The sequence below is a fragment of the Erpetoichthys calabaricus genome, chromosome 11 (genome assembly GCF_900747795.2).
Source record: "Erpetoichthys calabaricus chromosome 11, fErpCal1.3, whole genome shotgun sequence".
Taxonomy (NCBI): domain Eukaryota; kingdom Metazoa; phylum Chordata; class Cladistia; order Polypteriformes; family Polypteridae; genus Erpetoichthys; species Erpetoichthys calabaricus.
In genome coordinates this window covers 60,418,597-60,444,488 of record NC_041404.2, presented here as the reverse complement: position 1 = coordinate 60,444,488, position 25,892 = coordinate 60,418,597, and the positions used below count along the sequence as shown (strand labels likewise).

At 41.4% G+C, this 25,892-nt stretch overlaps 2 protein-coding genes across 2 annotated transcripts in view; one reads left to right on the top strand and one right to left on the bottom strand.

The window, feature by feature from the left end:
* hdac3 (histone deacetylase 3) overlaps nt 1-25,892 on the bottom strand; it is a 477,712-nt gene that overhangs the window by 442,300 nt on the left and 9,520 nt on the right. The window lies entirely within an intron of this gene.
* The window catches only part of LOC114660449 (toll-like receptor 13), a 49,157-nt gene continuing 40,247 nt past the window's right edge, over nt 16,983-25,892 (top strand). Inside the window, exon 1 of the mRNA XM_028813148.2 lies at nt 16,983-17,158. The gene's annotated coding sequence lies outside the window, so the exon portion shown is untranslated. The remainder of the gene's footprint in view (nt 17,159-25,892) is intronic.

Sequence of the window (25,892 nt, the reverse complement as noted above, 5' to 3'; positions counted from 1 at the left end):
AACTGGGGCTCCTTTATACCAACAGCAGTACATCTGTATAGCACCTAACTGTGACTGGGGCTGCCAGGTCAGTTGTTTACTTGCTTTTTAGTCATTCTGGTGTGTGTTCAGACCATAGTGTGTGTGCATATATCTATCTATTTATCTATTGTGAACACAGTGAACGCAGCCCCAAGGGGATGTGGCCGCTCTTCCGAAACCCCCTCTTAAACAGTGATACAATAGGAAACAAACACAGCTTTTCATCTCCTCTTTGTGGGATCAGCTGCTAGCCTGCTGTTTGCTGCATCACCGCGGCTGTCCTAGTGTCTCACTGCCTTACCCTAGACATCCCTGGGCCACCGCACCCCTTTGAGGAGGAAGACTGTGTTCTTCTAATCAAGAGGCGGAGCTATGGTGACCGGTTTGACAGTGTGCCAGGATCGCTCCTGAAAGAGACTTTGTTCCGCCTGTATTTCCAATAAAGTTTCTGTCTCTCGAAAACCCTGAGTGAACCTGTGCAACTTTGTGACTCAAGTATGACACTACTATCTTGTGACATGTGAGTCCCTGTCTTGCACCCCAAAACACGAGGCAGAGTCTCAGTACTTTAGCAAAACCATCTTTATTCAGCTTGAAACAGGAACAGAATGGTTATTTATTGTAGCGAGATCTGCCACTCTCCTTCAGAGTCACATTTTCAAATATATGATACCAAAAGAGTCGCTTATTGACTATTCAGTTGGCAGCCCCCATTCACATTGCCTACTGGTTATGTTTCATATCTCATTCTTTACACACACACAAGTAAGGCGTATATTTGGCTAAGAAAGAACGGCGAGAGAGAGACAGCGAAGAGAGCGCATTTGCTCCTCACCCTCCAAATGTTCTCAATTTGCCGTTGCAATTCCACAATTCAAACTCATTCAATACAAATGAAAGTATAGAGAGATGTGCAAAAAAAACGGATTTCAATTTCAACTTTGATTGAAATATTTAGTTGTTTTTAAAAGCTTTTAATTCTGATGCTTTAATCAATTTTAATACAGACTGTTCAACAAAAGGATAACAAGAAAAATGAAAGAATATTTTATTTAAGGTAAAAATAAATTTTTTAAATATTGGATTGTTTTTTTCTTAATCTGATCCCATTTTTCATAAAATTGAAAACCGTTTATGGTCTTTAGCTTTATTTGTAAACGAAGTCCATGTGCCTATCCTTCTCCACAAAAATCTCTGTTACTTTCTTGTAAAAGTCCTCCATTCTTTCCTTTAGTTGTAAAAGTCTCTCCGCCTCAACGGAGATCATTGCCCAATAGAATAACAGACACGAGCACCTGTTGGGCTCACATGCGCCCCCTTCAGGGCGGCATGGTACCGTCTGCCTCACCTTGTGCCTTTTCACTGCGGTTTTATGTGCGATCAGCAAGACTAAATATGTCAGACACATTCATTAAAGATATTCGCCAGACTGTGGAAAGTCAGGGTATATAATAAACGTGTTTGCAAACATTATAATAATAATAATTCTTTGCATTTATATAGCGCATTTCTCACTACTCAAAGCGCTCAGCAATTGCAGGTTAAGGGCCTTGCTCAAGGGCCCAACAGAGCAGAGTCCCTATTGGCATTTACGGGATTCGAACCAGCAACCTTCCGATTGCCAGTGCAGATCCCTAGCCTCAGAGCCACCACTCCGCCTATATATTGGCGACATACAGACAGACAGTGACAGGCATGCGCCAATTGTAGGCATCAACCCTGTCAGTGTGTGAGGGAGAGCGCAGTCCGAGGGGAGGTGAGGCTCGTCACTGCCGCACCTCGTGTTTCTTCCCTGTATTTGAAAAGGAAATGCTCAAATTCAGGGATTTTGACTATAAAAAATATTGGAATCATACAGAAAACAAATTTGTTTTGTGTTATCATTATTAGATTTTTTTTTTACTTTTCATGATGACAGATGAGGCTCTGCCTCACCTGACCGCACATCCCTGCCACTCTCCTATACATAGACACAGCAATCAGGCAGGGGTGTGGCCAGGTTAGTGGCCAAGTAGTCCCGTTTCCTGCATTTATAATGTACCTTGCGTCACCCATCGATGGCAAGCATGTATAGCGTGACTGTGATTGACTCGGATCTGCTTTAGCTGGGAGCCCGCAGTTGCCCCAGCAACAGATAAACTGTCTTGCACAGACACAGTGATTGCACTTTGGGACGTTCTTCGGCATGGCTTCCTGTTGGGGGGGGGGGGGGGTTTGTCCCAAACGAGTTTAGAAACCTTACAATCTATCTATCTCTCTATCTATCGAACAATCAGAGAGTTGGCTCATGCTGGTATTTTGGTGGGCAACACTTTATAGATTACTCAGCCTCACTTACAAAGCATCAGTAATGGGTTATTCATCTCTGTGCAGTGTGGCATATTGACATGATAGTAAAATTACTTGTTAATATGAAGGATTCACTTCATTCTTATACTGAATATGTAATATCAGAGAAATTTGTTTCAGTTACACCAACTCAGACCACTGCAAAGTGAGGTTTTGTTAGCAGAGACGAATAAGTACTTTACTTACTGATGCTTCATTAGTGTTATGAAGACCCAAAGAAGTGTACATCAAGGTCTCTTGTTACATAATTGCAAAGAAGTAATAAATGCTTGATTTGCAGTATCTAAGTGTTATCATAAATTGTGGCTTTTTTTCTGCTGAAAGAAGGAAAATAATTTTGTTTCTTTACATTGCAGTTTTAAGCTCATAGATAGATAAATAGATGCTTTATTAATCCCCAAGGGGAAATTCACATATACAGTGGAACCTCGGTTTGTGATCATAATTCATTCCGGACACGTGCTCACAGTCCAAAGCATTCGTATATCAAAGTGAATTTCCCCATGAGAAATAATGGAAACTCAGATGATTCATTCCACAACCCAAAACTATTCATATAAAAATGATTAATACAAAATATAAAGTAAAAATACATAAAACAAAATTAACCTGCACTTTACCTTTGAAAAGAATCATGGCTGGTGTGACTGAGTTTCTAAACTCTTGTGGGATTCCACCCAACGGGACGACATGTGGAAAAGCGTCCCAAAGCAATCGCAGTCTCCCAGCGCTGTAGCAGTTTGCCGTAAAAGCGAATCCGAAAAGATCGCGGACCTGCTATAAGTGCCTGCCATCGATGGGTGATACAAGGAACATGCGCAGGGCACCGTACTACTTGGCCATGACCCTGCCTGACTGCTGTGTCTAGGAGAGTGGCAGATCCCGCTACAATAAATAATAGCGCTGTTGTTGTTTCAAGCTGAATAAAGCTGGTGTTGCTAAAGTACTGAGACTCAGCTTCGTGTTTTGGAGTGCAAGACGGGGACTCGCACGTCACAGCACACATATCCGCGTGCGCACGCACACACACACAGGCACAATGCTGTAGTAAACAGTATACACTCGTACGGATGTTGACTATATGAGTGAGGCACGCCACCTCAGACGGAGAATAGGAGACGATTGCCCACAATCCCGCAGCGCGAGAGAGAGAGAGAGAGAGAGAAAAGAACCATCAGCTCAGTTGTGATCACATGACGCTCAGCAGACAAAGCGTATACATACTACTCGTATTGCAAGACCTCGCTCATTTATTAAGTCAAAATTTATTAAAAATTTTAGCTCGTCTTGCAAAACATTCGTAATCCAAGTTACTTGCAAACCGAGGTTCCACTGTATATATAAGGGTGGCGTGGTGGCTCCATGGCTAGGGATCTGCGCCAGCAATCAGGAGGTTGCCAGTTTGACGAGTTTGTGTGCCGTTCGTTGCCAAGAGTTGGAAGAGACCACTGGGGACAGTGACTTTGAAGGGAGGGGCTATGCAATAGCATTAGACAAGTTACGTCATCCAGGGATGAGTCACCAAAAGAATGAGCTGGCATTGCATCATCAATAGCAGGAGGAAGAGGAGGTTGGGAGCAGGCACTGATAACACGCGTTGCCACACTCACCACACGACGAACCACCTGGACTGGGACCCAAGTGCAGTGGTTGACACCTCCGCACCACACTGGAACAGTGTGAGGTTTCTTTAAACATTGTCTGGGGTGCCAGTCCTGCCACCAACCCCCAAGGTTTCCCTGTAAGTTGGAGGATCTCCTTGCAGGGCTGGATGCAGGCTAATATTATACCCAGGAGAGATCAATTGCATGTTAGGGGCCTTGTTCAAGGGTCCATCGGAGTAGAGTCACTTCTGATCCCTAGCCTCAGAGCCACCACTCTACCCATCATTGGTAGCAGGAGCACCCATAGAAACAGCAACTCCGCAAAGTCACATGTGCTTTTACAGATAGTGCGGCAAAAGGCAAGCAGTCCTTTTAAGGATAGCAAGTCACCTCAAAGAGCCATATAAAGAGCAGAGAATCCATACATTGTGGCGCTCAGTGCCGATGCTTCAATAGATATGAATAAAATAATACAAATCAACATTGCTACATGTAATATGTATAATAAAAATAATAATAATATAATAATAATAATAATAATGATAATCCAAGTATTATCTATCCTTTTGTTATATGGTTAATTTTATATTCTATCTATTATATAGTGCCTTTTATATTTATATGATACCAGTAACGGCAGACTGCACTTGACTTGAGCATTCCTAGTTTTCCTCCTTTTTCTCTGTTCGTTTACCATTCGTTTTCTCAGAGGTTGATGCGCTTGCTGCTTCCTGAGCAGCTCTACTTGTCTCCACCCTAGCGGCCCACTTCTTCTCTTCTTCCATTGGTATCTTTTTGAGTTAAAACTGATTAAGTCAGTGTTTGTGTTGCAATTACTTAGTACATTTTTCTTAATTTTTCACTCAAGTGTTCAATCTGCCTCAAGAATGATTTCAGATATGAAGAGGTAGAGGAAGTGACGACGAAGGATCAGAATGGCATCTGTACGCATGTGCTGCCCTAGTGCCCACTGCCGAGAGTTGATTCCACAATAAAATAAAATACAAATAAAAAAAGGAATAACCTTGGAGGTCAATCATCACACCAAAGGCAGACAGTAGATGTCACGTAGTATACGTGTACCAAATTTCAGGTCAATTGGTCAAACGGTTTGCGAGCGCCAGGTGATTTAAAATCATGAACAGACAAACGGACAGCCATGGTAGCGTATTATATAAGAAGATATAGTATCTATCTATCTATCTATCTATCTAATAATAATTTTTTGCATTTATATAGCGCTTTTCTCACTACTCAAAGCTCTAAGCAATTGCAGGTTAAGGGCGTTGCTCAAGGGCCCAACAGAGCAGAGTCCCTTTTGACATTTACGGGATTCGAACCGGCAACCTTCCGATTGCCAGTGCAGATCCCTAGCCTCAGAGCCACCACTCCAGTAAATGACAGCAACAGACCAATATTGTGCACCTCACTGTAATTACTTGGAGGAAATGGCACTTTCTACATTTAGAATATTAACTTATGGATCTGGAACTTAACAACAGACTTTCCACATCACCATAGCTAAATGTAACAAGAATTAAGATCAATGGAGATTATAACATATGTTACACATTAATACGTGACCCTTACGTCATACCTAACTAATATTCACTAGTTGCTCTTAAAAAGTAGTCCGCATGTTGCCGTTTTAGCATCAACGCACAGGCAACCTTCAACGTAACAGGTCTTCATACAACAAAATTAACCTTAGATATACGTTGTAACACCGATACCATCTTAAATACAAAGTGAAATTACTTTATATTTCCACACACTTCAAAAGAAACAAAACTATAAATGCAGCAGTTTCCTGCTAGCCATATCACAACAGTGCTTTTCAGTGCTTTTGTGGCAACCTCAGGATATTCCGCCTTGACTTTAATCCAAAATGTATGGAGATTTGAAGTCTCAAACATACTTTCAAGGCCACCATCATTTGCAACCTCAAGCAGTTGATCCTCTTCAAGCAAAGTTGATACACCTGGCTTATTCACAAATGGGTCACAGAACCATTCCTTCCCATTTCGGGGGTCTTTTGTGGTTGGGAATAACACTCAAACTCTATTGAAAGCTGAGATGGGTAATCATATACCAGCAGGGAGAAAGAAGGCCCTGGCTTGGTATCTTTAACAACCTCTGCTAACGTTTGAAACATATCAAAAATCCCAATGTTCACTTGTCAGCCCCATAGATCAAGTTTGGCTTTGAATGCAGCCACTTTATCTGCCAACTTGAACAACGGGTATCTTCTGCCTCTGCTCCACCACTGCCTCAGATTTTCCTCCTCAGGTTCCTCCAGCACTCCTCCAGCCTGGCTGGATACTGAGTCTGCAGACTGGGTAAAGGTGGGGTGCCCTAGTGCCTGAATGCCAGTTCATATTGTGAGGTTTCTGAACTCTTTTGGGGTCCCCCCCCACCCAACGGGAACATCAGGCTGAAGTGCGTCCCGAAGCGCGATTGCTTCACAGTAGAGCTGTGAGCCTGTTGTTGCCTCGGCAACAGATAAACAGTCTTAGACATGGCGTGATGCTCTTCGACGTGTTGTCCCGTTGACGGAGGTCCCAAGAAAGTTTAGAAACCTCACATTTTCTTGAATGAGTGCCACATTAATAGGAATCTTTCTTGAACGAGCCTCACTGAACCACATAAAATCTGTCTTCAAATGCAGCAGTTCTCATACGTTTGTAATGATTTTTCTTCTTTTTTTGTATATAACAAAGACATATGCATTGCATTTGTCATTCCAACAGATTGCACATCACAAACATTAACACTGTTATCGTGTTTTCGTGTCTGCCGCTTCTATAGGAGGGTGACAATGAGTTAAATTCCAATGGATGTTTATCAAATGTTGACAAGCAATAAGCAAAAGGTGTCACTGAAAACCACCGAAAACAAAAACAGCAAAAAAAAAAAAAACAACAGTACGAGGAAAGTTCGATGAAAGATATTTTTTTTTTTTACAATGTTTCTGTTTGGGGATCGTTGTGCAAATGTGTGAGCTGCGACCACAGATCTAACTGCTCTGTGGATGATTCATTCAAGCATTTCAAGGTAAATTCGTTGTAATGAAAGTATCTGCTGAATGTACTTCGTAGTAACGAGATTTCTATAGACTCATGTCATATGGGGAAACTGTCGGAACCATAAAAATACTTTGTTGTAATACTCTCTCACCTCGGTCTCTCTCCTCTCTCTGCGCCGCTGCAAAGCCCCTCCTGCCAAGCATTCTGAAAAGTCTGAGTGAGTCTCCGTTGCCGTCAGTTCTCTTGCGTCCGGCTGTGGCCCAGTAGTGGGCCGCAGACCCCTGATATAAAGGACTGTTGGGAACCAGCAAGCGAGCCGGAGTCGGGAGGTGTAGGACAGAGCTTGCTGGGAGGTGTACTGGAAGAAAGAAACTATTGTTTTGTGATATTTAGTAATTACTTGACTGTTTATTTGTGGCCATGGTGATTGTGGGCATTTTAAAGAACAAGAAAAAGAAATTAAATAACTTCTTGGTGTTTTTAGCCTTTGTGGTTAAAAGGGGCAACAGTGACGCCTAGCGTCCACACATTTACAACGTGGAATTTCCAAAACTTGGATCTGTATGATAGTACGTGAACGCAGCATTAGGCACAAGGCCGGGGACAGAGGAAGGCTGTGTGATGTACAAAAAGTGAAACCTGAGAACAGTGTCAACTTGAAAAAAGCTCCTGTTAACAACTGTTGCTTGCTATTTTTGGATTAAAATTTATATATAACCTGTCAAACGTTGTTCCTCCTCATTGCACCAACTGTGAACTGGGCAGGAAATGATCACCTTGCAAATGAATTTAGTGGGTTCAGAAATTATCACTAAGTCACGCTGGCCATAGAAGACTTGATTGGGTTTTGTGGTCGTCCAAGGGATTGGCAGGTCGTGACAAAACAAATTTTGGGACGCCAACCCGACCTTCCCCATTTACTTCAAAAAATAATAATAAAAAAACAAATGCACAATGGCATCCAAACCACAACAAATGAAAGCCTCCTTCAAGAGTGGGGCTAAGTAATTCCACTATTTTAGGTGATAGAGGAGCTCCATGTCTTTGGCTGCTTGGCAATGAAGTGACGCCTCCTTCAGGATGGCTGTGCTTTTATCACCCTGAGACAGGAAGGGGGGAATCAGTTGCCCTCAGTGGGCAGTTTCTCGGTTCTGTGGGGGGGAAAAGAAGATAACAGTTAGCGGTAGGCCCCCTCTTGACCTGTGGTGGAACTACATACATGGGAAGCACTCAGAGGGTCACCCTGTGACACACATGCGCAACAGTGTTATTCACTGAACAATTCTTCAGATTTAGCTCTATGCTAATCTCTCACTTCAAAAGTTTAACTTAATAAAATAAACTTGTGATTAAATCTTGCAATGTAGTTACCAAAAACACAATGAGACGCCGGAGGGCTCGATACTGGAAGCTGTACAGCTCAAATGTTTGGTTTGTTTTGTGACAAATGTGTTTCACTTACTTGTTTTATACATACAGTGGGGAAAATAAGTACTGAACGCATCAACGTTTTTCTCAGTAAATGTACTTCTAATGGGGCTACTGACATGAAATTTACACCAGATGTTGGTAACAACCCAAGTAATCCACACATACAATGGATTCAAAACAAATAAGTCCATAAATTAAATTATGTGTAATAAAGTGGAAAGACACAGGGAAGAAGTACTGAACATATGAAGAAAAGGAGGTGCAAAAAGGCCTGGAAAGCCAATAAATCTGTCAATCCTGATAGCCCCCTGTCAGTGCAAATGAATGTCAGCTGGTTTAGTCCTAATTGATGGCCTATCATTACCAAGGTGTCACACAAGAAGCATCTCATGATGGGTAAAAGCAAAGAGCTCTCTCAAGACCTTCACAAACATCCTGATGGCATTGGTGACAGACGAATTTCTAAACTTCTGAATGTTCCAGTAGGCACCATTGGGGCCGTAATCTGGAAGCAGAAAGAACATCATTTCACCATAAACCGACCACGACCAGGTAATCCTAGCAAGATTTCTGACAGTAGTCAAAGGAATAATCAGAAGAGCCAAGGACCACTCGCCAAGAGCTTCAGAAAGATCTGGAATTAGCAGGTTCAGTTGCTTCAAAGAGAACAAGTAGTAATGCACTCAAGCACCATGGCCTCTATGCACACCACTCATAGCGCGAGACTTCACTGCTGAAGAAAAAAAAAAAAAAGCACGTTGAAGCTCGTTAAAAGTTTGCTGCACAACATTTGGACAAGCCGATGAAATACTGGGAGAACAGAGTCTGGAGAAGAGTGTCAGAAGTGATTTGTGACAGACGGGTATCAGCAAGAGTGAAAGGGGAGGTCTACAGGACGGTAGTGAGACCAGCTATGTTATATGGGTTGGAGACGGTGGCACTGCCCAGAAAGCAGGAGACAGAGCTGGAGGTGGCAGAGTTAAAGATGCTAAGATTTGCACTGGGTGTGACGAGGATGAACAGGATTAGAAAGGAGGACATTAGAGGGTCAGTTCAGGTTGGGAGACAAAGTCAGAGAGGCGAGATTGTGTTGGTTTGGACATGTGCAGAGGAGAGATGCTGGGTATAATGAGAGAAGGGTGCTAAGGATAGAGCTGCCAGGGAAGAGGAGAAGAGGAAGGCCTAAGAGAAGATTTATGGATGTGGCGAGAGAGGACATGCAGGTGATGGGGGTGGCAAAGAACAAGATGACGAGGACAGGAAGATATGGAAGAAGATGATCCACTGTGGCGACCACTAACAGGAGCAGCTGAACAAAGAAGAAGAGGAGGAGTCTGCTAAGATGAGAGCAAAATGGAACTCTTTGGATGTCATTGCAAACACACCATGTGTGGAGGAACATCACCCCAGAAACACCACACCATATAATCATATAATTCACTAGGGGGCTCTGTCCCCTGCTTGCTTCTCTCGCCAACCCCTGGGTGGGTGCTACACGCTAGCCACTTTGCAGATCTGCCGCTCGTATATGGGGAAATGAAACTACAATTTAAACAGAATTGTTACATATGCATAATAGAAATATTTTACATTACAGCGAGTAATTAACCTCAGTATAAAAAAGTAAAACATAATAAATTGAAAGAAAATTATGTTTCATGTTGCGTTAGAGGTATTCGTTGCGTTATACGTTTTCATTCTGTTTGGCTTTGAAATTAACATGCAAATACTTTTTAAACTTACACTTTTACTGTAAAACTTTTTTTTACTTGTAATTTTTTTAATTAACTTTTCATCAATATCGCATGGAATTTTGATTCCGTGTTTGGACTTGCATCATGACAACACAACGTATAACTGCCCGTGACTGAAATCGTTTCTTTCTCTCTAATTAATAAACTGACTTTTTCAAATGTTTGTCCCTGTGATTTGTTAATTGTCATATACGATACATCCTTCTTTCAACAGTAATTCGCCCGGTGTTAACGGTTATAGATATTCTTCGTGAAATTGTAAGTTGATGTTTTCATCTTCCACACCATCACCACCGACTGTTTCAGCATAGTCTATTGATACTCATTTAACCAATCTGCCGTGTAACCAATCGACAATTTTCGCGTTAATTTGTTTGACTTCATCATTTCTCTGTGCTGGGATTGCCCGTGTACTCATTTTTTCTGTTGATAACCCTTCGGGATGAAATTCTTCAATAACATTTGGACAATAATATGTCTTCTTTTATTGGGAACTTAAAGTGAGTAAAACGTAAACATTTATGAGAGCTGAGAGCACAGGAACTGCGTCTGACCAAAGCATTCACACCAATGAGAGGTGTGTGGCCAGTGGGCGTGTTTGAAAATGGTGGAGAGGAGGGTGGGACTTGAAAAAAATCTCTTGGAAATAGTCTTGGCTCGTCTCGTCTCGTCTCAAGACTTTCTTTTAAAATAGAGAGATATAATTGAAAGAAGGATGAATGGAGAAACGTAGTGGGACATTCTCAATAAGAATCTGCTGCTATCTACCAGGATGCTGGACATTTCAGCAAAACAAAGATCCCAAACACACAGCCAACACAGGAAACTCTCCATTGGTTTCAGAGAATAAAGAAAGTAAAGAAGCTGCTAGAATGGCTCAGTCAACCAGCCGACTTGAATCCAATTGAAAATCTATGGAAAGAACTGAAGATCAGAGTTCATAGAAGAGGCCCCCGGAATCATCAAGATTTGAAGACAGTTTGGGTCCAAAATCACACCTTAGGAAAGCATGCGACTCATTTCTCCATACAGGAGGCGACTTGAAGCTGTCGTTACCAACAAAGGCTTTTCTAGTTAGTGTTAAATACATTTCAGTAAACGTGTTCAATACTTATTCCCTGCGCCATTCCACTTTATTACACATAATTTATGGAGTTATTTGTTCTGATTTCTTTGTATGTATGGATTACTTGGGTTGCTACTAACATCTGGTGAAAATTTCACGTCACAAGCCCCATTAGAACTATATTGAGTGACACGTTCAAGACTTATTTTCCCCGCTGCACTTGTTTAAATACTGGTTTGGTAAACACTCTTAATACTGCAGTGGGTTTCTTTACTGAGATATTGGTACATTGATATCACATCTCATGGCCGAGCCGCTCAAGTTTCTATAAAAACAACAAGTTAAAGTTAGTTGGTCCATAACTTCAGTTAGTGTTTTCAAGATGCAAAAGGTGGAGCACAAAGCACTGACTGCTGAAGTTTTAAAAAAGCAACAAGCTGTAGAGCTGGGAGAGGGACAGCTGAAAGCCAAAAAAAAAGAGAATTTAGCATTTGAGGCAGCAATTACAGAATTCAATGGAAGACTGAAAGCTCTTTCCTGATTTTGGAATAAAGAGACCTCCGCCATACTGATTTATTTTTGAATTCCAGTCATAAAGATGTAATATTTAGTGCAGATTTTAGGATTCCTATATAGATATGTTAAAGTATCAATTCTAAGGAACATCTGGTCTGTCATTTTCCTACAGAAGCACAGAATTTGAGACACCCTTTTAATAACAATGTATAAGTTGAAATGCAGACATTTTTATACACTGTAAAGCATCAGTCTGTAAGGCAAATTGTGTCTATCTGAAAGAAAATGATTTATGAATTACTGTACAATGATGCTTTGGTGCCATCTTATGGCCATACTCAGCAACATGGGCTTCAGTACTAGTGGGGTATGGCTTTAGTGAGACACTATGACGTATAGTAACTGTTAACGTTCTGGGTGATGTCTCAGGGTAATAACAGTTCACAACAAATCATCAATGAAGTAAAAAGAATAGAAAATTTCTCATGTATACATATCAGAGGACCTCCTTACAAGTTTGTAATAACTCACCAAGACTGGGCAGATGGCAGCATCAAATCCTGGAATGAGAAGTAGGTCCATTGCAAGGCATACTTGAACGCCCGCTCAGCCTCTGCCATGCTGGGCCAGTTTATAATCAAAGATTGTCCTAACATGTATGTCTTTGGGATGTGAAAAGAAATGAAACTAACTGGGGAAAAACCTTAAATAGACACAAGGACAAAGCGCAAACTCCACAGGGACAAGGCTGAAAGTAAAACCTTTGAGCCACCATGGCACTTCTAACATAAAATGGGTTGGAGTTTTACTATTGCGTGCTTTGTAAAATGCCATGAGATGGTGTGTTTTGTAAAAGGTGATACGAAAAACATATATTTCACAGGTTTGTAGGGATGACTAGTACCAAAAGTAATATAAAGTGATTAATATGTTGTTACGCATGCGCATCGGAGGACCTTCTCGCAGGCTCAGACGAGGTACGTAATAACCCGCCAAGATGAGAGTAGGCACCACTGCTAATGATGTTCTTCTTTCCCCACAGGGCCAAAAAGCTGCCCATTGATGGCATTTAACCCCGCCCCTTCTGGTCCAGCCACCAAAAATCCCAGGCATCCCGGGATGAGACAAGAGCACCCTGCCAGTCAGAGCTCTGGCAGAACGACTGTACCTCCTACTTAACTTGAAATCCCCATTGCAGCCAGATTTTTATTTGTTTCATTTTATTTTGCTGTCTCTGGACAATAAAAGCAATGACCCTGTAGGCACCCCAAAATTTCTTTATTATAGCCAGACTTTCATTCCTGCACCCAGCCACATATCTCTCTCTCTCTCGCTCATATATTATATATGACGCAGTATAAATAAGATCCAATGTCTGTCTGTTTATCTATCTGTATGTCTGTCCGCTTGTCACGAGAGAACAACTTAACAGATTTAGATTGGGCTTTTCTATAGAATTTGCTCGAACATTCCGGTTGATTTTGTGACTTCTCTCATCACACTAAGCATCACAGTTCGCTTGCAGTACTGATGTATTTGCGCAAATCCAACACAGACGCTGCGGGGTGAGGGGAGGGGGAAAGTGGGCGGGGCCCTCCTCACTCACACTCTAACCTCAGGGCGTATCTTACATCTGCTTAGCCAGCGAACGAGAGAACTACTTTACGGATTCCATCCATCCAACCATTATCCAACCCGCTATATCCTAACTACAGGGTCACGGGGGTCTGCTGGAGCCAATACTTTACGGATTTAGGTTGGGTTTTTTTCTATAATTTGCTTGAACATTCCGATTGATTTTGCGACTCCTCTCATCGCACTAAGAATCATAGTTTGCTTGCAGGAGCGATATATTTGCGCTAATCCAACACAGAGGCTATGGCCGAGGGGAGGGGGAAGCGTGACGTCAGGAGTGGGGAGCAGGGCAGGGATCCCCTCACTGTCCTGTTTCACTACTACACGGGTGGAGCCGTGGGGGACGGCTAGTTATTATTAACAGCAGAATCTGTACTTTACTGCACTTTGAAAAATCCCTGCTGAAGGATGAAAATAAAATTCAGAATATGAACTAAAAGATGTTTAATCAAGCAAGCACACTGAAAATAAATGGTTTTATTCCTAATAATTGCAATATTAATAAATACAATCATTTTACACAAAAAGTACTTCATCCATTTTCACGTTTGCTTGTTCCAATTCAAGGTTACAGGGGCTGAAAGGTCCATGAGTTGTCACCCTATACAGCATCAGGGATCCAAACCATCAGTCATACATAAAATCTAAATAAATGCATCGCAGTGTTTTAGTTACTTTTTATAAAATCTTGTTCTGTATCTCATTTTATTCTATTAAGTTCGTTAAATGTTACTTATTGAGTAAACATTTTATGTCGTAACAGGAAATTAATTAAATTAAGTTCACCATGTTGGACTTCCACTTTGAGCATTTCAATGGCAGCCCTGTTCAAACTCCACTCAGGGAGGACCCGGGAAGCGAACCCGGGTCTCCTTACTGCGAGGCAGCATCGCTACCACTGCGCCACCATGCCGCCCTTTGATGTAAAATATGTAACCTTTCTGTACTGCCTAAGAAAGCGCTAGCATAGCATTGCACTTTAAAAATGCATAACATAAAATGTAAAATTAAACACGATATTCTCAAACTCACTTAATCCGATTTCAGAATATGGGAGGGCTGGAGTTTACACACATAGCATTTGGTAAGGTAGGATGCCTCCTTAGACAACTGGCAAGTCCATTACATGGGGCCAAATGGAAATTGCCAGTTCACCTAATTAACACTTTTTTGGGGGGATGTGCACAGGAAAAGCAGAGAAGCCCAGGATAGGGTCACACAGGGAGGACATGCAAAGTCCAGACAGACAACAACAGAGTGTTGGACTTGAACAATGGATGCTTACTCCTTAAAGCAACAGCTCCAACCACTGTGTTACCCAAAATAAAGCTTCCAAGAACTACCCAAACTAATTTAGACTCCTAGAACTCCTATGAACTTGGTAGACAGCTGTAATGTTGAATAGTTAACAAAAATATAAACAGCTCAAAAAATTAAAGGAACTCATTGTAATCAGAGTCTAGCATCAAGTCAATGACTCTTCTGGGCTGTTGATCTGGTCAGTTAAGTAGTGGAGGGGCTTGTTCATCAGCTTCAGCTGCTTTGGTGCACTAGAGGGGCAACAATGAGACGACCCCCAAAACAGGAATGAATGGTTTAACAGGTGGACGGAGGCCACTGACATTTTTCCCTCCTCATCTGTTTTGTCACTCGTTTTGCATTTGGCTATGGTCAGTGTCAGTATTGGTAGCATAAGGCCATAGCTGGAACCCTACAGAGGTGGCACAGGTAGTCCAACTTCTCCAGCATGGCACATCAATACATGTCATTGCCAGAAGGTTTGCTGTGTCTCCCAGCACAGTCTCAAGGGCATGGAGGAGATTCCAACAAACAGACAGGCAGTTCCTCTAGGAGAGCTGGACAGGGCCCTTCATAGAAGGTTCTTAACCCATCAGCAGGACCCACCAGTATCTGCTCCTTTGAGCCAGGAAGTACAGGATGAGCACTGGCAGAGCCTACAAAATGACCTCCAGCAGGCAGGCCACTGGTGTGAATGTCTCGGAACAAACAATCAGAAACAGACTTCATGAAGGTGGCCTGAGGGAATGACATCCTCTAGTGGGCACCGTGGAGCTCAATTGCCATTTGCCATAGAATAGCAGAATTGGCAGGTCCACCACTGGTGGGCGCCCTGTGATTTTCACAGATGAGAGCAGGTTCACCCTGAGCACACGTGACACACGTGAAAGGGTCTGGAGAAGCCGTGGAGAACGTTATGCTGCCTGTAACATCGTTCAGCATGACGGGTTTGGTGGTGGGTCAGTGATGGTCTGGGGAGGCATATCCATGGTGTGACGCACAGACCTCTAAAGACTAGAAAACAGCACCTTGACTGCCATTAGGTATCGGGATGAAATCCTTGGACTCACTGTCAGACCCTATGCTGGTTCCCCCTGGTGCACGACAATGCCCAGCCTCATGTGGCGAGAAGATGAAGGAATGGATACCATTAACTGGCCCCCACACTCACTCACCTGACCTCAATTCAATAGAACAGCTCTGGGTGGGACATTATGTTTCGGTCTATCCAACACTTCAGCCAGTCCAGGAGCTCAGTGATGCCCTGGTCCAGATCTGGGAGGAGATCCCCCAGGACACCATCTGTCATCTCATTAGGACGTTGTCAGGCATGGGGGTGGGGGGGCATATAAAGTACTGAGTACGATTTGGAGTTACTGGAATTGACATTTCGGCCAAATGGACTTGCCTGCCTGCCAGACACATCATTTTCTCCCTTTGATTTTCAGGGTGTCTTTGAATTCAGCCCTCTCTCTGCTGGTTGATCATTTTCGTTTCCATCCTTTCGTTCCTCACACATCACCATATCAGTCCATAGCAGTAGAGATGGCCAGCAGGATTTCTTTTCCCCATTGAGATCTGATGTGTTTTCAAAGTGGTCCTTTCATTGTTTTGAGCAGTGTTTTTACAATCTCTTTGGGGGCTTTTTTTCTGTTTATTTTTTAAATCAACTTTATGGAACTTGGAGTGGGTGGAGAATTTCAGCTATTTGGCTTGAATAAGGACTGACTTTATGTAACGACTTATATGAAATAACTTCTCACATTATTCAAAACACTGCAGGGAGGGATGTTAATAAATGGCGTTGGGAAGAGGGGTATTCATTTGTAAATGGTGAGGACATCTGTTTGGTGATGAGTGAGATGGAGATTGTGTTTAAAAGGGAAGGATGGTAGGATTCTGAAAAGGATTTTCAGCAATGAGTGTCATGCCATGTTGTGCAATGACATAGCAAAAGAAAAATCAAGCAAACTACTTTAGTTAGAAAGAAAGCAGATTGTTTTCCTTGTTTGCTTTGGCCGTGTGCTCTGGTGCGGACATTAAGGCACACAGTTTGGTAAAGGAAATGGAATCCAAGAGAAAAACAGACTCTAATGAACAAGTGAGATTCCCATTTCTCTTCCTCATATGACTCCCGGTTATAAGCGTTTCCTCCACAAGGTGGAGCTTTGACATAATAGTAGAGTGCATGTTGAAAAAAAACGAAGTGGAAATAACGAGAAACTAAACTAAAAATACCAGAAGTGCTTCTTCCCAAGGGGAAGTGACCAAGTCAGGTGAAAAACAGCTTTTCTGGTGGGAAAGTAAAAACAAGAGAGGAACAGGAGAGAAGCACATAAGAAATGTTACTAAAAAGATGAGAAAATCGGTCCGTCAAGCTTTAAAACCATGAGGGGCAGCAGATGAAATGGGAAGAGAAGATACAATTGAACAGAACCCTTTGCATATAAACAGCAGGTAAGGTCTTTAAATCTGTTACTGCAAGCAGTGGAAAAATCTGAATGTAGGCATTAAAGCAAGCGCTTTAGGAATTCTTACCCTTACAATGCTAAGAATTCATGGAAATTCAACCAATCCTAGATACTGCATTTTACTCAAAGTGCCAATCAGTGAAACGCTTTTGCGGGTCTTTGAAGTATGTAGCAAAATAAAATTCAGAATTTGAACTAAAAGATGTTTAATCAAGCACGCTGAAAATAAATGCAGTTTTTTTGCCTAATAATTCTAATATTAACAAATACAATCATTTTACAAAAAGTAGTTTCACTACTACATTGGTGGAGCCGTGGGGGACGGCTACTTATTACTAACAGCAGAATCTGTACTTTACTGCACTTTGAAAAATCCCTGCTGAAGGATGAAAATAAAATTTAGAATTTGAAGTAAAAGATGTTTAATCAAGCAAGCACACTGAATATAAATGCAGTTTTATGCCTAATAATTGCAATATTAAAAATACACTAATTTTATACAAACAGTAGTTCATCCATTTTCACGTTTGCTTGTTCCAATTCAAGGTTACAGGGGCTGAAAGGTCCAGGAGTTGTCACCCTATACAGCATCAGGGATCCAAACCATCAGTCATACATAAAATCTAAATAAATGCATCACAGTGTTTTAGTAGCCTACCTGGTGTTTTGTGCTTTTTATAAAATCTTGTTCTGTATCTCATTTTATTCTATTAAGTTCGTTAAATGTTACTTCTTGGGTAAACATTTTATGTCGTAACAGGAAATTAATTAAATTAAGTTCACCATGTTGGACTTCCACTTTGAGCATTTTAATGAGGGCCCTGTTCAAAGTTGATGTAACCTTTCTGTACTGCCTAAGAAAGCGCTAGCACAGCATTGCTCTTTAAAAATGCATAACATAAAATGTAAAATTAAACATGACATTCTCAAACTCACTTAATCCGATTTCAGAATATGGGAGGGCTGGAGTTTACACACATAGCATTTAAATAAAATCTAAATAAATGCATCGCTGTGTTTTAGTACCTGGTATTTTCTGCTTTTTATAAAATCTTGTTTTGTCTCTCATTTTCTCTATTAAATTTGTAAATGTTACTATGTTGTAACAGGAAATTAATTAAATTAAGTTCACCATGATGGACTTCCACAAAGACAGCCACATTCAAAGTTGATGTAAAATCCATCCATCCATTATCCAACCCCTGAATCCAAACACAGGGTCACGGGGGTCTGCTGGAGCCAATCCCAGCCAACACAGGGCACAAGGCAGGAAACAATCCTGGGCAGGGCACCAACCCACCACAGGACACACACACACACCAAGCACACACTAGGGCCAATTTAGAATCGCCAATCCACCTAACCTGCATGTCTTTGCACTGTGGGAGGAAACCCACGCAGTCACGGGGAGAACATGCAAACTCCACACAGGAAGGACCCAGGAAACAAACCATGTGCCACTGTGCTGCCCTTTGATGTAAAATATGTAACCTTTTTGTAATGACTAAGAAAGCGCTGGAATAGCATTGCTCTTTAAAAATGCATAATATAAAATGTAAAATTAAACACGATATTCTGAAACTCACTTAATCCGATTTCAGAATATGGGAGGGTTGGAGTTTACACACATAGCATTTGGCAAGGCAGGACCCTCCTTAGACAACTGGCAGTTCCGTTATGTAGGGACAAATGGGAATTGCCAGTTCACCTAATTAACACCTTTTTTGGGGATATGCACAGGAAAAGCGGAGAACCCCAGGACAGGATCACACAGGGAGGACATGCAAATCCAGACAGACAACAACAGGGCGTTGGACTTGAACAATAGATCCTGACACCTTACGGCAGCAGCTCCCACCACTGTGTTACCCGAAATAAAGCTTCCAAGAACTACCCAAACTAATTCAGCCTCCCAGAAACTCCTATGAACTTGGTAGACAGCTGTGATGTTGAATAGTTAACAAAAATATATTTACTATCCCTTCTGAAGCTTTGTTTCTGTTTATTTTTGAAATCAACAGTGGAAAATCTGAATGTAGGCATTAAAACAATCGCTTTAGGAATTCTCAACCTTACGATGCTAGGAATTCGTACAAATTCAACCAATCCTAGTTACTGCATTTTACTAAAAGTGTCAATCAGTGAAATGCTTTTGCGGGTCTGCAGCTTGTTGTTCATTAAAAGGTCCCATCTGCCAATTCTTATTTTAGCTAAAGACATAACAAAACTATTTCCCTACCATTCTGTTATTTAAGTTGTTCAAAATTGTTAGGCTTCATGAAAGTTGATGATTAATTCTCGTTTGAGGGATTAAACAGTGAATAGTCCTGGTCCTTATCATTTTTAGGAATGACACTTGATAGCAGTATGTGTGTGTGTTGGGGGGGGGGGGGGGGGGGGGGGGGATTGAAGGAAGGGTCGGCCTGATGTTGTGACATTTAATGAGGCATCGGTAAATATTTTTCGGTTTGTTTGGAAGAAGATACTTTCACTTGGCAATAAGGGTACTTTATTGATTGCTCTTTTGATCCAGAAAAGATTTTACTGAAGCATTATGATGCTTAGTTTGTTTAAAATGACACTCATTACATTTTTTTAATGTAAAATGCTAAGTATTAGAGGAACTCTCGATTTATAGATGCATGGACACTATCAACAGGTGAAACGGCTGAGGTTTTGCTAGACTGTTAAGTTTTTCTCGACCCTCAGGTGTGGGTGTGCTAAGCCAGGGATTCCAAAACTCTTTATAAGCCCAAAGCCCCTTAACATGTTGTACCATCTGGTCAGCACACCCACCTAAACCATATCCCCAATTATAAACCCAATGCTAGAAAGTAGAGGATGATCTTGGCTTCTTGGTTACTGCAAACAGTAGTCACGCAGCAGGAGTTTAGATAATAGAGGACCCATTAATCAAAGTAAGTGTTCAACTACAGCAGACTATTGAGACATAATGCATGTGAGCAAATGTCATGTGATATCTGTAGGCCAAGGACTCTCAACCCTGTATTCTTGGCATACCCTCTCCAGGAAATGACTGTTAAGAAATACCACAATATGTTCATTCTTAAATTGCTAAGTACTGAACTCTTAGGCACAAACAACTAAAGGTTACGTTTCTTTAATTCCCCCATCCCTTACATTTTAAAAGGTGATTACTGACAGTTTGTATGTAGGTGTGTGTCTTTTAGTTATCATTCCTCCGAATTGCTTAATTTCTTTCCTTAAATGGCACCCAAATAGAAATGAAATGTGAAGTGAGGGAGCCAACAGAACACCGACTTAAGTCAGGGCGTCAAACTCCAAAAAATTTCACTCCAACCAGCTACTTAATGAGGTGCCAATTCTTGTTAATTAAACCCGTTCTTTAATTTCATGGCTTGTTGCTGTTGTCGTAGTGCATTAGCGGATATTTCTGAAATTGTTGATTTTCTCTTTCTAAGAGCATGTGGTGTAGCGGGTCCACAGTTCAAGTCAAAAAGGCCACTTTTTAAATAAACAATCACAGCCTTCGTGGCTTAGAGAGAGGGCATGGTAGTGAGGCCTATAGCGGTTCCCGGGGGAATTTGTGAAGCGGGCGGTCCTCGTTTAAGTGCACAGGTGAGGAGTTATCCACATCCATAATTGATACCGGGAGCTGCTAATTGCCACACCTGATCCACGTCCCCGTAATAAATAGAAGCACGAGGCGGCTAGGAGAGGAACAGAGAAGAGAAGGAGGGAGGTTAAGGGAGAGGAAGTCTGGAGAAGTGGGGAGCTGGTGCAAGCGAGCGACAGCAGGCTCGCTTGAGCAAAGGCAGGTAGCTGGAAGGAGAGCACTGTGAGAATGTTTGGCCGACACTCAGGGTGGATGGATTGGGTCACTCCTCCTGAGCTTTTCAGAGGAACAGGAGTGACCAGGATCATGGACGGCTCGCCGCATAAGACCAAGAAGGCAGCGGCAGTCGTGGAGGCTTTGGGCATGTTGAGCCCCAGCATGAGCGCCCTGGCTGCTGGGGGAAGAAACCCAAGTCTCGGTCCGGCTGGAGCCCGATGTAGCCAGAGATCGGAGGGCTACCGGACCAGTATTGAAGGAGCTGCATTTTGCTGGTAAGGCGACTCCCATGTTGCGGGGCCCGGAAAGGGAGAACCAGGGGAGTAGCCGGGTTAAAGAAGTATGCACCAGATTTTTTAAAGAAAGACTGCTTCCAGCCATTATTTCAACCTTGTTGCTTTTAAAAGGACTTATTTATTGGATTTTAACCTCCACGGATTCATTTTAATGGACTATTTATTTAAAGATTTGTGATGCACTGCACTTATTTATTTGAACACTGTTTTTGGTTTTGTTTTTAACAAAAACACTTTGCACATTTTGCTCCATCCCCTTGCTTCATTGTTGATGTCTTCACTGCCTAGCTCATCGGTGACATTAACGACGGTGTCGGGTTTAAGAGCTCCCAGAAGTCAGATGGGAGCATGGAGCGAACCCGCATTGTCACAGAGCACTGTTAAAATGTTTTGGGGACTTGAGCAGACTTTCATTGTTCTTTATTTTCAGATATTGTATGATGGACACCAGGGGCCTCATGTATAATGCTGTGCGTAGAACTCACACTATAACATGGCGTAAGCACAAAAGCGGGAATGTGCGTATGCACAGAAAAATCTAGATGCAGGAATCTGTACGTACGCAAACTTCCACATTCTTTCGCTACATAAATCCCGACCAGTGTGAAAAGTAACACACGTGCACGCGCCTTCTGTCCCGCCCCAACTCCTCCCAGAATTATGCCTCTTTGAATATGCAAATCAATATGAATAGCCTTCTGTGAAAAGACAATGGGAAAAGCACAGGGGAAAATACAAGAATTTCAGCGAATACCAAGTGGGGCAAAGGAAAAACGTACTATTTGTTGGTTTAAACAGTGGTATAATCAACAAAAGGAAATTGATCCAGTGACATAGTGTCGGAGAAACTCGAAAGCTCAAGTTCACAAAGTCGCACAGTGCCCGAAATAAAAATGAAGTTGTCAGATATCAAAGTCGCTGTGAAAAGGTGAGTCGTAGACCACTGTCTGAGTGTCATATGAAAGCTTATTAGGGTACAGAGAAAAAAAATAGGCACACTGTGGGGAAAAAAGCACGAAATGTCAACTTTAATCTCGAAATTTCCACTTTAATCACGTAGTTTATTTTGTCATTAAAGTAGAACATCATAAACTTCATCTTAAAATCGTTTATTTTACTAGTTTCTCAAATCCCATCGTAACTAAAGTAGCACGTTAAATGCTTTGTTCTGTATTTGATCTTCTATATGCTCTGTGTGCATGAATCACTACGTGCTTCCATTCTTTCTCTTTATCCGATATTACAGCTCTCTGAATAATTAAAATACTTAGATGTATACGTGATATCTTTTTCATGATGATAGGAATGAAAGCATGTTATTAAACATGGGAACACGGTGGCGCAGTGATTGTTCATATCTCACGCAAGAGGCTTGCTGCACCATGTGCGACATTCGATGAAATAATTTATTTTATCCAAATACCCAATCGCCACACAATCAGCTCTGTAATAGACGTTAAGCCATCTGTAAGCTTAGAACACCAATTCTTCAAAACTTTTAAGGAACATTGAAATATCTTTGTAGTGCGTGTTTAATTATTCTATCCATCTATCCTTCCAGAATCCTTCAGCACCAGCAAGAATACAGCGCAAGGCAAGAGCAATCTGTGAACTAGCTAGCGCTTTGGCACCGAGTCCTCACATGTTTAATTATTAACAATACAGATTATTTAAATGAAGTTAAAGTTTTATCTGTATAATATAATCAACATATTTTTCTGCATTTCACCTTAAAAATTATATCGTCATCATACGCGATTTATAAAGTGGCGCAAGTTGTGCAATATTATAACTGTACTGCAAGTTTACAGTGAGGTAATTGTACTTCTAAGTACAAACAATTCTACAAAGATCACTTGATTGAGTGCGTTTATAGTTCTTGGGATGAAACTGTTTGTGAACCGTGAGGTCCGTACACGAAAGGCTTTGAAGCATTTGCTTGATGCTGTATACCGATAATTCTCTTTCCGATCAGCTGCTGCTGTGATTCCCCACTCAGATACGTTGATACTCCAAATACTCCAAGTGGTGCAGTGAGAGTAATATGGAAAAAGATGATCCGCTGTGGCAAATCCTTAATGGGAGCAGCTGAAAGAAGAAGATGATGCAGTGAGAGTAACAATGCTAAAGCAGTTATGGTATTTGGAATACTATGGCTATTCCCTGGACCATTATATTGCTGCAGGTTAATTACAATCAGATGCATTACACTAATAAACAATATGCAGTTAGTTTCAAGTGTATTTATAAAGCCGCGTCAGGAATGTGGGTCTAAGAAATAAAGAGTAACCACACAGGAACAGTAGCACTGCTTTGACGCTGAGTGCCGGCAGTCTGCAAAACCGAGCGGAGAAATTGCGTACGCCAGGGTATGAGGTACCGTGGAAATGTGCGTGGCTTTACGCCAAGTTTAGGTTTTATACATCACGATTTGAGCATGGAAACGTTCGTATGCAACATTTCTGTGTGTACGCACCGTTGATACATGAGGCCCTAGTTGTTTTGGCTCATTTTGTATCTCATTATTGTTTGGCTGCTAAATAAGGAAAAAGAAACAATTAAGGGGCCTGAGTCTTCAAGAGCCAGTCGATTAGAATGAATTCAAAAGAATTAGCAGCAAAAACAAGTCACTCATTAAGAAAAGGGTTTGGATGAAAACCTGCAGTCACGGTGGTCCTCCAGGACCAGAGTTGGTGACCCCTGTTTTAGGAAGTCACTGCGCACTGGAGAAATACAAGCCTCTCGTCACCGAGAGGCCAAACATTTATTAAATCACGAAACATCCTTGTTGATTTTTAAAAGGGAACCTGTTAACAACCAGTGCCGTTCACTAGTAATATTTTTCTACGGGAAAGACTTCATACCGACTAAATACCTATATTATTTAATCAGTTAAATGATTCACAGTAAATACATCACATACAATTAGAACTCCCTACATAAAAGAATTACCATACAGCCAAATGTTTACTCGCCTATCACTAAAATGAGAACTACGTGGTCACTGCTAACTGTGGTTTCATCAACTACAACATATATTTTCTTGCCATGAATCTTTCGAAGAACGGCGTCCATACGTTGTTCAAAGACACAGGGCAGATGAATTTGATGAAGGCTGCTCTCATTTTCTGGTAGCGCGCTTCTTTATTTACAATGCTTAATGAAGAAAGGATGTGCCTTCGTCACGGACACAAACTGGCGTCTTGCATCTGAAAATTTTGTTGTTTCCTCTGTTGTTACCTGAAGGGGAACACTTTTTGATTCTTAATTTCTCCTTGTTCTTGAGATGGGTTTTGACGTGGTCATTGCAATGGGTTATATTAAGTTACATGCATATTACGTCACAATTTGTGTTTAGCGGCCATTTTACCAGGGAATGCCGAAGATGTATGTCGCTCAGTTAGATGCAGAAAGTTCAATGCGATATTGCAAGTAAAGTCTAATCACAGACAAGAATGACAAACATAAAATTTACCTTTCACTTTTTGGAATCACTAGTTGTAGGGCATTGATTCCTTCTCTTTTGCCGAATATATCGGTTGACTGTACTAAGTATTGCTGTTTGTGAATCATCAGCATAGCCTAGTTTTACGTTAAGAACCCTGTCAGGGTTGACTTCATCCTGCATATATGCTGGTGCTCCGGTCAAAAAGATGCTTTGCTGAGTTACAAGAGAATCTGCTGATTTGGAATTGAAAGCAAATACTTTGTATTTAATTAAAAGAAACCCATTCGATAATACAAATAATCTTTTCAAAATGGATTTACTTAAAGATAAAAACTCACTATGGAGTATGGATGTTTTTAACATTTCATTACTTCAACTTATGTCACTTTTACATCCCTATTTTGGAAGGCACTAGTGGTTCCGTATGTATGTGTTATAACTGTAGAACAGATAGCAGCTTTTGATGCTGTCAGTAATCACCGTCACATTTTTTACTTAGTATAGCATTCCCGAAAGATAAACTGCAGTTTGAAATTTATTTACTGCATTTATAAAAGTAAATTTGTGTGGCTCTAACCCACCTGTAAGGAAATGCTCGGAACACACAATGTGCCACTTCCTGACAGTATGGTCATTCAAGTTTTTCCGATTGATGGCTCTTAGCCAAGCTTTCCGTCGCCTTTCCATTAGTTCTTCGGTTTCTTTTCCTTGATTTTTACGAACCGAAGGTATACAAAAGAAACTTAGCTTAGGTTTTTCTTGCTGCTGTTACTATAGCCAAACACACAACAGTCAATAGTCATGGTCGTCCAACTCATTCCCCGGTAAAATGGCCGCTGCCTCGTTTTTATTTACGCATACTTTGATAATGACATCAGCTTAATACAACCCATTGCAAGTATCTTTCCGTGTCCAGTCCATGGTATGCTGCAAAACTTACAGAAAAGTTGTCCAGATTCATAAAAGTTGCCGGAATATTGCTGTGCCCTCAATTTTGTAGTCAAGCTTGTGTTTCTTAGTATTTTCAACGTAATTAGGATACTGCTCGCTTCGACATTTCTGTCTTGTGCATCTGGCTAATTCACATGCCTTTCAACGAGAAAACATAACAGGACACACGCGCACAAACAGATAGAGGCACGACTGGATTTCTACAAAGAAC